This window comes from Lynx canadensis, chromosome X, assembly GCF_007474595.2.
Source record: "Lynx canadensis isolate LIC74 chromosome X, mLynCan4.pri.v2, whole genome shotgun sequence".
Lineage (NCBI taxonomy): Eukaryota > Metazoa > Chordata > Mammalia > Carnivora > Felidae > Lynx > Lynx canadensis.
Window position 1 is genome coordinate 45,838,718 of NC_044321.2, and position 12,299 is coordinate 45,851,016.

Below are 12,299 nucleotides of genomic sequence, written 5' to 3' on the forward strand. Positions count from 1 at the left end.
TTTTAGATTCTATATTGTTTATTTCTGCTCTGATCTTTATTATTTCTCTTCTGCTGCTGGGTTTAGGCTGCCTTTGCTGTTCTGCTTCTATTTCCTTTAGGTGTGTTGTTAGATTTTGTATTTGGGATTTTTCTTGTTTCTTGAGATAGGCCTGGATTGCAATGTATTTTCCTCTCAGGACTGCCTTCGCTGCGTCCCAAAGCGTTTGGATTGTTGTCTTTTCATTTTCGTTTGTTTCCATATATTTTTTGATTTCTTCTCTAATTGCCTGGTTGACCCACTCATTCGTTAGTAGGGTGTTCTTTAACCTCCACGCTTTTGGAGGTTTTCCAGACTTTTTCCTGTGGTTGATTTCAAGCTTCATAGCATTGTGGTCTGAAAGTATGCATGGTATAATTTCAATTCTTGTAAACTTATGAAGGGCTGTTTTGTGACCCAGTATATGATCTATCTTGGAGAATGTTCCATGTGCACTCGAGAAGAAAGTATATTCTGTTGCTTTGGGATGCAGAGTTCTAAATATATCTGTCAAGTCCATCTGATCCAATGTCTCATTCAGGGCCCTTGTTTCTTTATTGACTGTGTGTCTAGATGATCTATCCATTTCTGTAAGTGGGGTGTTAAAGTCCCCTGCAATTACCACATTCTTATCAATAAGGTTGCTTCTGTTTATGAGTAATTGTTTTATATACTTGGGGGCTCCGGTATTCGGCGCATAGACATTTATAATTGTTAGCTCTTCCTGATGGATAGACCCTGTAACTATTATATAATGTCCTACTTCATCTCTTGTTACAGCCTTTAATTTAAAGTCTAGTTTGTCTGATATAAGTATGGCTACTCCAGCTTTCTTTTGGCTTCCAGTAGCATGATAAATAGTTCTCCATCCCCTCACTCTGAATCTAAAGGTGTCCTCAGGTCTAAAATGAGTCTCTTGTAGACAGCAAATAGATGGGTCTTGTTTTTTTATCCATTCTGATACCCTATGTCTTTTGGTTGGCGCATTTAATCCGTTTACATTCAGTGTTATTATTGAAAGATACGGGTTTAGAGTCATTGTGCTGTCTGTATGTTTTATGCTTGTAGTGATGTCTCTGGTACTTTGTCTCACAGGATCCCCCTTAGGATCTCTTGTAGGGCTGGTTTAGTGGTGACAAATTCCTTCAGTTTTTGTTTGTTTGGGAAGACCTTTATCTCTCCTTCTATTCTAAATGACAGACTTGCTGGATAAAGGATTCTCGGCTGCATATTTTTGCTGTCTAGCACCCTGAAAATCTCGTGCCAATTCTTTCTGGCCTGCCAAGTTTCAAAAGAGAGATCAGTCACGAATCTTATAGGTCTCCCTTTATATGTGAGGGCACGTTTACCCCTTGCTGCTTTCAGAATTTTCTCTTTATCCTTGTATTTTGCCAGTTTCACTATGATATGTCGTGTAGAAGATCGATTCAAGTTACGTCTGAAGGGAGTTCTCTGTGCCTCTTGGATTTCAATGCCTTTTTCCTTCCCCAGTTCAGGGAAGTTCTCAGCTATTATTTCTTCAAGTACCCCTTCAGCACCTTTCCCTCTCTCTTCCTCCTCTGGAATACCAATTATGCGTATATTATTTCTTTTTAGTGTATCACTTAGTTCTCTAATTTTCCCCTCATACTCCTGGATTTTTTTATCTCTCTTTTTCTCAGCTTCCTCTTTTTCCATAACTTTATCTTCTAGTTCACCTATTCTCTCCTCTGCCTCTTCCATCCGAGTTGTGGTGGTTTGCATTTTGTTTTGCATTTCATTTAAAGCGTTTTTCAGCTCCTCGTGACTGTTCCTGAGTCCCTTGATCTCTGTAGCAAGAGATTCTCTGCTGTCCTGTATACTGTTTTCCAGCCCAGCGATTAATTTTATGACTATTATTCTAAATTCACTTTCTGTTATATTATTTAAATCCTTTTTGATCAGCTCATTAGCTGTTGTTATTTCCTGGAGATTCTTCTGAGGGGAATTCTTCCGCTTGGTCATTTTGGATAGTCCCTGGTGTGGTGAGGACCTGCAGGGCACTTCCCCTGTGCTGTGGTGTATAACTGGAGTTGGTGGGCGGGGCCGCAGTCAGTCCTGATGTCTGCCCCCAGCCCACCGCTGGGGCCACAGTCAGACTGGTGTGTGCCTTCTCTTCCCCTCTCCTAGGGGTGGGATTCACTGTGGGGTGGCGTGGCCCGTCTGGGCTACTTGCACACTGCCAGGCTTGTGATGCTGGGGATCTGGCGTATTAGCTGGGGTGGGAAGGCAAGGTGCACGGCGGGAGGGGGGGCAGGCTTAGCTCGCTTCTCCTTAGGTGATCCACTTCAGGAGGGGCCCTGTGGCAGCCGGAGGGAGTCAGATCCGCTGCCGGAGGTTTGGCTCCGCAGAAGCACAGAGTTGGGTGTTTGCGCGGAGCGAGCAATTTCCCTGGCCGGAACCGGTTCCCTTTGGGATTTTGGCTGGGGGATGGGCGGGGGAGATGGCGCTGGCTAGCGCCTTTGTTCCCCGCCAAACTGAGCTCTGTCGTCCGGGGGCTCCGCAGCTCACCCTCCCTTTGTCCTCCAGCCTTCCCGCTTTCGGAGCAGAGCTGTTAACTTATGACCTCCCAGACGCTAAGTCGCGCTTGCTGTCGGAACACAGTCCGTCAGGCCCCTCAGCTTTTGCAAGCCTGACTCGGGGGCTCTGCTTGGCTGGCGAGCCGCCCCTCCGCCCCGGCTCCCTCCCGCCAGTCCGTGGAGCGCGCACCGCCTCGCCGCCCTTCCTACCCTCTTCCGTGGGCCTCTCGTCTGCACTTGGGTCCGGTGACTCCGTTCTGCTAATCCTCTGGCGGTTTTCTGGGTTATTTAGGCAGGTGTAGGTGGAATCTAAGTGATCAGCAGGACGCGCGGTGAGCCCAGCGTCCTCCTACGCCGCCATCTTCTTCTTCTTCTTTTTGACCATTACTTCATGTGGGGAATGCTGGTAGTGAGAGTGAACTTCAGCTTTCACAGCATAGTCTCAGAATATTGTGATAGTATTGCATCAGAGCTGGAGGAGGGATGAACATTACACAGATATTCTGGAACTGGAGCCGGATATAATAAGTGATAAGACTTTGAGATGCCCCTCATTTTAGGGAGAGAACGAGCCTATTTTCAGTTGTTGGAACTTTAGCTGCATTATTTTAGGTGGGAACAATTTGAAACACAAACTGTAAACATGGAAAGTATGGTGTATGCAGACTTTGAGCAAAGTAATAAACTTTACTGAGTATTTATCATTGTGGGTACTATCTAACATCAGAACACCCTTTGTATGCAAAAATCATTTCCCATTATGAGTCTTTAAAATTTTTTTAAATTTAAATATATATATTTTTTAATGTCTATTTATTTTTGAGGGAGAGAGAGAGAGGGCGAGAGAGAGTGCAAGTGACGGAAGGGCAGGGAAAGAGGGAGACGCAGAATCTGAAGCAGGCTCCAGGCTCTGAGCTGTCAGCATACAGCCCGATGCAGGGTTCAAACTCACGAACCATGAAATCATGACCTGGGCTGAAGTCAGATGCTTAACTGACTGAGCCATCCAGGCAACCCCCTATTATGAGTCTTGATAAGAGACAGGGCCCTGGGTTTTTCTCACAATATGCTTCCGTTACATCATTGAAACTTAAGAGAAACAGATGCACAGACAATGTTGAAAAATTATTCTCAGAACTGACAGTAGCATGAAGTGACCTTTGACAGTGGTGGCATGCCAGGAGTGGCATCCTTATTAGACTTCCTATGGAGTGATCTTGGATATTCAGTCAATTCTCATTATTCATGAATCATATATTTGTGAATTCACTTACTCTCTAAAATTAATATGTAGCCCTGAAATCAATACTTGCAATACTCTCATAGTTATTTGCAGACATGTGGATGAGCACAGTGGCAAAAAATTTGGGTTGCCTAATGTACATGTGACTAGTTGAGGTCAAACAAGATGATGTTCTGACTTTTTGTTTGGATTCTCATACTGTAAACTAGTGTCCTCTTTCTGGTATATTTAGTGCCATGTTTTTCACATTTTTGTGACTTTTGTTGGTGGCTTACTGTTTAAAATGGCCTCCAAGCTTAATGCTTAAATGCTGTCTAGTGTTTCTCAGCAAAAGAAGGCTGTGATATATCTTATATAAAGGAATTACACATGTTAGGTAAGCTTCATTTGGGCGTGAGTTATAGTGCTGTTGGCTGTGAGTTCAATGATAATGAACCAACAATATGTATTAAACGGGGTGTTAAATGGAAACACACATGAAGAGATTTCTTTTTGCAAGAAAAGGGATGGCAAATGAGGATATGAAAGCACATTCAACATTATTAGCCCCTCTTAAAATTCTGAAAGCATTGCATTAGAATCCTCTTCAAGTTCTTGCTCCACTTTGAAGAAACCAAAACTGTCACTCACTGATAATGCACCAACTATGGTTTCTGTAGGAAAAATGAAGAAGAAGGCCAATTAGTGGGAACATACACAAAGAAAAGTCCTTGATCTTAAATAAAGATTGGTGAATGAATGTACATTTATATGTTTTAACTTAAAGTAAAATTTTAATATATGAATATATCATGTATGTGATTCTCTGCTTTACTGACTTTTCCCATTTGCTGATTGACTACAGTTATAATTGCATCAGATAAAAGAGCTTCTATTCTACCAGATCCTTCTTTGAGAATCTTGTTTTAATATGCAAGGTTTTCTTAGAGTACATGATTTATTTATTTAAACTCAAGTTAGTTAACATACAGTGTATTATTGGTTTCAGGAGTAGAACCCATTGATTTATCACTTACATACAACAACCAGTGCTCAACCCAACAAGTTTTCAATAATTCGGTACATATATACTTTATTTTCCTATAAAATTTGACATTTTATGAAGTTGCTGCCCAGAGCCTTACAGTTTTGTTTTCATAGAACACATAGGAATATTAATGATGTATTAGTCATCTTATATATTTTTTGAGCTTTGGGAGGACTAATAAGATTTACAAATAGACAAGAACACTTGAATAGCATGGGAACTGTATGGTGATGGGCATACCAGCTCCTTTTCCTTTCATTCCCTTTACCTTTTTGGTTGCTGCTTAGCACAGACATCCCGGAATTGGCTCCTAAATGTGATCCTGTCTGCCAGCATAATTTGGGAAGAATTTCCAATTTTTCCTTCAATGGTATATTTTATTTTATAATTTAAAAATTCAGAAAAGTACAAAGAATAATATAACAAACAACCATACACCCAGGATTCTTCATTGTTAACATTTTATCACATCTACTTCAAATCTATGCTTTTAAAAGTGATAAAAGCAATTAAGCAAAATTGCACCAGCATTCTTCTCGAAACTAGAACAAGCAATCCTAAAATTCATCTGGAACCACAAAAGGCCCCGAATAGCCAAAGGAATTTTGAAGAAGAAGACCAAAGCAGGAGGCATCACAATCCCAGACTTTAGCCTCTACTACAAAGCTGTCATCATCAAGACAGCATGGTATTGGCACAAAAACAGACACATAGACCAATGGAATAGAATAGAAACCCCAGAACTAGACCCACAAACGTATGGCCAACTCATCTTTGACAAAGCAGGAAAGAACATCCAATGGAAAAAAGACAGTCTCTTTAACAAATGGTGCTGGGAGAACTGGACAGCAACATGCAGAAGGTTGAAACTAGACCACTTTCTCACACCATTCACAAAAATAAACTCAAAATGGATAAAGGACCTGTATGTGAGACAGGAAACCATCAAAACCTTAGAGGAGAAAGCAGGAAAAGACCTCTCTGACCTCAGCCGTAGCAATCTCTTACTCGACACATCCCCAAAGGCAAGGGAATTAAAAGCAAAAGTGAATTACTGGGAGGGACCTTATGAAGATAAAAAGCTTCTGCACAGCAAAGGAAACAACCAACAAAACTAAAAGGCAACCAACGGAATGGGAAAAGATATTTGCAAATGACATATCGGACAAAGGGCTAGTATCCAAAATCTATAAAGAGCTCACCAAACTCCACACCCGAAAAACAAATAACCCAGTGAAGAAATGGGCAGAAGACATGAATAGACACTTCTCTAAAGAAGACATCCGGATGGCCAACAGGCACATGAAAAGATGTTCAGCGTCGCTCCTTATCAGGGAAATACAAATCAAAACCACACTCAGGTATCACCTCACGCCAGTCAGAGTGGCCAAAATGAACAAATCAGGAGACTATAGATGCTGGAGAGGATGTGGAGAAACGGGAACCCTCTTGCACTGTTGGTGGGAATGCAAATTGGTGCAGCCACTCTGGAAAGCAGTGTGGAGGTTCCTCAAAAAATTAAAAATAGACCTACCCTATGACCCAGCAATAGCACTGCTAGGAATTTACCCAAGGGATACAGGAGTACTGATGCATAGGGGCACTTGTACCCCAATGTTCATAGCAGCACTCTCAACAATAGCTAAATTATGGAAAGAGCCTAAATGTCCATCAACTGATGAATGGATAAAGAAATTGTGGTTTATATACACAATGGAATACTACGTGGCAATGAGAAAAAATGAAATATGGCCTTTTGTAGCAACGTGGATGGAACTGGAGAGTGTGATGCTAAGTGAAATAAGCCATACAGAGAAAGAGAGATACCATATGGTTTCACTCTTATGTGGATCCTGAGAAACTTAACAGGAACCCATGGGGGAGGGGAAGGAACAAAAAAAAAGAGGTTAGAATGGGAGAGAGCCAAAGCATAAGAGACTGTTAAAAACTGAGAACAAACTGAGGGTTGATGGGGGGTGGGAGGGAGGGGAGGGTGGTATATGGGTATTGAGGAGGGCACCTTTTGGGATGAGCACTGGGTGTTGTATGGAAACCAATTTGACAATAAATTTCATATATAAAATTAAAAAAAAAATAAAAAAAAATAAAAATAAAACTTAAACAAACAAAAAAAAAAGCAATTAAGCAATTAAGTTGAAGTGTGCTTTGTCCACCCATCCTCAATCCTCTTCCTCTATTCCTACCCAGATAAAAATGCTATTGTGAATTTGGTGTTCATAGTATCAAATTTAATATTATTTAATAAATAAACATTAAATTTAATAATATTTACATAAATGTATATCTCTATAGGCAGTAAAGTATGGTATTGTGCATTTTTAACTTTACAAAAAAAGCTTCAGACTATACATACATATTTAATATATATTATTGCATAATATGTTAATGATGTGTATTACATTGCAACTTGCTTCTTTTCAGTCAAGTGTTGATAATACATAGATCCAGTTAATTTCTTTTGGCTGTTGTGTAGCATTTGACTGTAAGATTGTATCACATTTTATTTACCCATTTATTTATTGAAGGACATTTACACATTATCCAGTTTTACACTATTACAATGCTGTGATGGGCATCTTAGTACATTCTCCTTGTCCACATGTTGGGGAATTTCTCTAGGGAAATTAGCTAGAAGTGAAGTTACTGGGTAGTATGGTAAACATACCTTGTGTATCATTAAATAGTGTCAAAATTCTTTCCAAAGTAGTTGTCTCCATTTACACTTCCAATAGCAGAACATGAGGATTTCTGCTGTTTCACCTATTCTGTATCAGAAGATAAACTTTTTGCCAGTGTGGTGGATATGAAATAGTTTTTCATTGTTTTATTTAATATTTTCTTGATATTTAGTGAGGTTGAGTATCTTTTCATTTTATTTTCCTTTTCTGTAATAGACTTTTAATATAGTGTTTCTTTATCTGTTGAGTTTTGTTCATCTTTTTCTTATTGTGCTGTGGGAATTCTTTATACCAGTTTTTAATTTTTGTCTGTTATGTGTGTTGCAAATATCTTTTCCCAAACTGGCACCCATCTTTAAAAAAAATTTTTTTTACATTTATCTATTTTTGAGAGACAGTGACAGAGCACAAGTGGGGGAGGGGCAGAGAGAGAAGGAGACGTAGAATCCGAAGCAGGCTCCAGGCTCTGAGCTGTCAGCCCAGAGCCCGACGTGGGGCTCAAACCCACGAACTTCGAGATCATGACCTGAGCCGAAGTTGGACGCTTAACCAACTGAGCCACCCAGGCGCCACAAACTGGCACCCATCTTAATATTTTATTTATATGCTTTTATTTTATAGAAGGTTTAATTTTAATAAAGTAAAAATAATTCTTTTTGTCTATAGTTTGGGCTTTTTATAACTTGGTTAAGGAAAACTTTCCTACTCCAAGGTCATATTATATTTTCAGATATTTTCTTCTAATAGGTTTAAAAGTTTGCTTTTCATATTATTTTTTTATTTTTTTATATAATCAACTCTTAATATTTTTATTTTTATTTTATTTTATTTTTTTTTCAATATATGAAATTTATTGTCAAATTGGTTTCCATACAACACCCAGTGCTCATCCCAAAAGGTGCCCTCCTCAATACCCATCACCCACCCTCCCCTCCCTCCCACCCCCCATCAACCCTCAATTTGTTCTCAGTTTTTAACAGTCTCTTATGTTTTGGCTCTCTCCCACTCTAACCTCTTTTTTTTTTTTCCTTCCCTTCCCCCATGGGTTTCTGTTAAGTTTCTCAGGATCCACATAAGAGTGAAACCATATGATATCTGTCTTTCTCAGTACGGCTTATTTCACTTAGCATCACACTCTTCAGTTCCATCCACGTTGCTACAAAAGGCCATATTTCATTTTTTTCTCATTGCCACGTAGTATTCCATTGTGTATATAAACCACAATTTCTTTATCCATTCATCAGTTGATGGACATTTAGGTTCTTTCCATAATTTGGCTATTGTTGAGAGTGCTGCTATGAACATTGGGGTACAAGTGCCCCTATGCATCAGTACTCCTGTATCCCTTGGATAAATTCCTAGCAGCGCTATTGCTGGGTCATAGGGTAGGTCTATTTTTAATTTTCTGAGGAACCTCCACACTGCTTTCCAGAGCGGCTGCACCAATTTGCATTCCCACCAACAGTGCAAGAGGGTTCCCGTTTCTCCACATCCTCGCCAGCATCTATAGTCTCCTGATTTGTTCATTTTGGCCACTCTGACTGGCGTGAGGTGATACCTGAGTGTGGTTCTGATTTGTATTTCCCTGATAAGGAGCGACGCTGAACATCTTTTCATGTGCCTGTTGGCCATCCGGATGTCTTCTTTAGAGAAGTGTCTTTTCATGTCTTCTGCCCATTTCTTCACTGGGTTGTTTGTTTTTCAGGTGTGGAGTTTGGTGAGCTCTTTATAGATTTTGAATACTAGCCCTTTGTCTGATATGTCATTTGCAAATATCTTTTCCCATTCCGTTGGTTGCCTTTTAGTTTTGTTGGTTGTTTCCTTTGCTGTGCAGAAGCTTTTATCTTCATAAGGTCCCAGTAATTCACTTTTGCTTTTAACTCCCTTGCCTTTGGGGATGTGTCGAGTAAGAGATTGCTACGGCTGAGGTCTTTTCCTGCTTTCTCCTCTAGGGTTTTGATGGTTTCCTGTCTCACATTCAGGTCCTTTATCCATTTTTTTTTCTTTATTTGTACTGGCTTTTTATTTTTTTTTTATTTTTTTTTTATGAAATTTATTGACAAATTGGTTTCCATACAACACCCAGTGCTCATCCCAAAAGGTGCCCTCCTCAATACCCATCACCCACCCTCCCCTCCCTCCCACCCCCCATCAACCCTCAGTTTGTTCTCAGTTTTTAACAGTCTCTTATGCTTTGGCTCTCTCCCACTCTAACCTCTTTTTTTTTTTTCCTTCCCCTCCCCCATGGGTTCCTGTTAAGTTTCTCAGGATCCACATGAGAGTGAAACCATATGGTATCTGTCTTTCTTTGTATGGCTTATTTCACTTAGCATTACACTCTCCAGTTCCATCCACGTTGCTACAAAGGGCCATATTTCATTTTTTTTCATTGCCACATGGTACTCCATTGTGTATATATACCACAATTTCTTTATCCATTCATCAGTTGATGGACATTTAGGCTCTTTCCATAATTTGGCTATTGTTGAGAGTGCTGCTATGAACATTGGGGTACAAGTGCCCCTATGCATCAGTACTCCTGTATCCCTTGGATAAATTCCTAACAGTGCTATTGCTGGGTCATAGGGTAGGTCTATTGTTAATTTTCTGAGGAACCTCCACACGGCTTTCCAGAGCGGCTGCACCAATTTGCATTCCCACCAACAGTGCAAGAGGGTTCCCGTTTCTCCACATCCTCTCCAGCATCTATAGTCTCCTGATGTGTTCATTTTGGCCACTCTGACTGGCGTGAGGTGATACCTGAGTGTGGTTTTGATTTGTATTTCCCTGATAAGGAGCGACGCTGAACATCTTTTCATGTGCCTGTTGGCCATCCGGATGTCTTCTTTAGAGAAGTGTCTTTTCATGTCTTCTGCCCATTTCTTCACTGGGTTGTTTGTTTTTCAGGTGTGGAGTTTGGTGAGCTCTTTATAGATTTTGAATACTAGCCCTTTGTCTGATATGTCATTTGCAAATATCTTTTCCCATTCCGTTGGTTGCCTTTTAGTTTTGTTGGTTGTTTCCTTTGCTGTGCAGAAGCTTTTATCTTCATAAGGTCCCAGTAATTCACTTTTGCTTTTAACTCCCTTGCCTTTGGGGATGTGTCGAGTAAGAGATTGCTACGGCTGAGGTCTTTTCCTGCTTTCTCCTCTAGGGTTTTGATGGTTTCCTGTCTCACATTCAGGTCCTTTATCCATTTTTTTTTCTTTATTTGTACTGGCTTTTTATTTTTTTTTTATTTTTTTTTATGAAATTTATTGACAAATTGGTTTCCATACAACACCCAGTGCTCATCCCAAAAGGTGCCCTCCTCAATACCCATCACCCACCCGCCCCTCCCTCCCACCCCCCATCAACCCTCAGTTTGTTCTCAGTTTTTAACAGTCTCTTATGCTTTGGCTCTCTCCCACTCTAACCTCTTTTTTTTTTTCCTTCCCCTCCCCCATGGGTTCCTGTTAAGTTTCTCAGGATCCACATGAGAGTGAAACCATATGGTATCTGTCTTTCTTTGTATGGCTTATTTCACTTAGCATTACACTCTCCAGTTCCATCCACGTTGCTACAAAGGGCCATATTTCATTTTTTTTCATTGCCACATGGTACTCCATTGTGTATATATACCACAATTTCTTTATCCATTCATCAGTTGATGGACATTTAGGCTCTTTCCATAATTTGGCTATTGTTGAGAGTGCTGCTATGAACATTGGGGTACAAGTGCCCCTATGCATCAGTACTCCTGTATCCCTTGGATAAATTCCTAACAGTGCTATTGCTGGGTCATAGGGTAGGTCTATTGTTAATTTTCTGAGGAACCTCCACACGGCTTTCCAGAGCGGCTGCACCAATTTGCATTCCCACCAACAGTGCAAGAGGGTTCCCGTTTCTCCACATCCTCTCCAGCATCTATAGTCTCCTGATGTGTTCATTTTGGCCACTCTGACTGGCGTGAGGTGATACCTGAGTGTGGTTTTGATTTGTATTTCCCTGATAAGGAGCGACGCTGAACATCTTTTCATGTGCCTGTTGGCCATCTGGATGTCTTCTTTAGAGAAGTGTCTATTCATGTTTTCTGCCCATTTCTTCACTGGGTTATTTGTTTTTCGGGTGTGGAGTTTGGTGAGCTCTTTATAGATTTTAGATACTAGCCCTTTGTCTGATATGTCATTTGCAAATATCTTTTCCCATTCCGTTGGTTGCCTTTTAGTTTTGTTGGTTGTTTCCTTTGCTGTGCAGAAGCTTTTTATCTTCATAAGGTCCCAGTAATTCACTTTTGCTTTTAATTCCCTTGCCTTTGGGGATGTGTCGAGTAAGAGATTGCTACGGCTGAGGTCAGAGAGATCTTTTCCTGCTTTCTCCTCTAAGGTTTTGATGGTTTCCTGTCTCACATTTAGGTCCTTTATCCATTTTGAGTTTATTTTTGTAAATGGTGTGAGAAAGTGGTCTAGTTTCAACCTTCTGCATGTTGCTGTCCAGTTCTCCCAGCACCATTTGTTAAAGAGACTGTGTTTTTTCCATTGGATGTTCTTTCCTGGTTTGTCAAAGATGAGTTGGCCATACGTTTGTGGGTCTAGTTCTGGGGTTTCTATTCTATTCCATTGGTCTACGTGTCTGTTCTTGTGCCAATACCATGCTGTCTTGATGATGACAGCTTTGTAGTAGAGGCTAAAGTCTGGGATTGTGATGCCTCCTGCTTTGGTCTTCTTCTTCAAAATTCCTTTGGCTATTCAGGGCCTTTTGTGGTTCCATATGAATTTTAGGATTGCTTGTTCTAG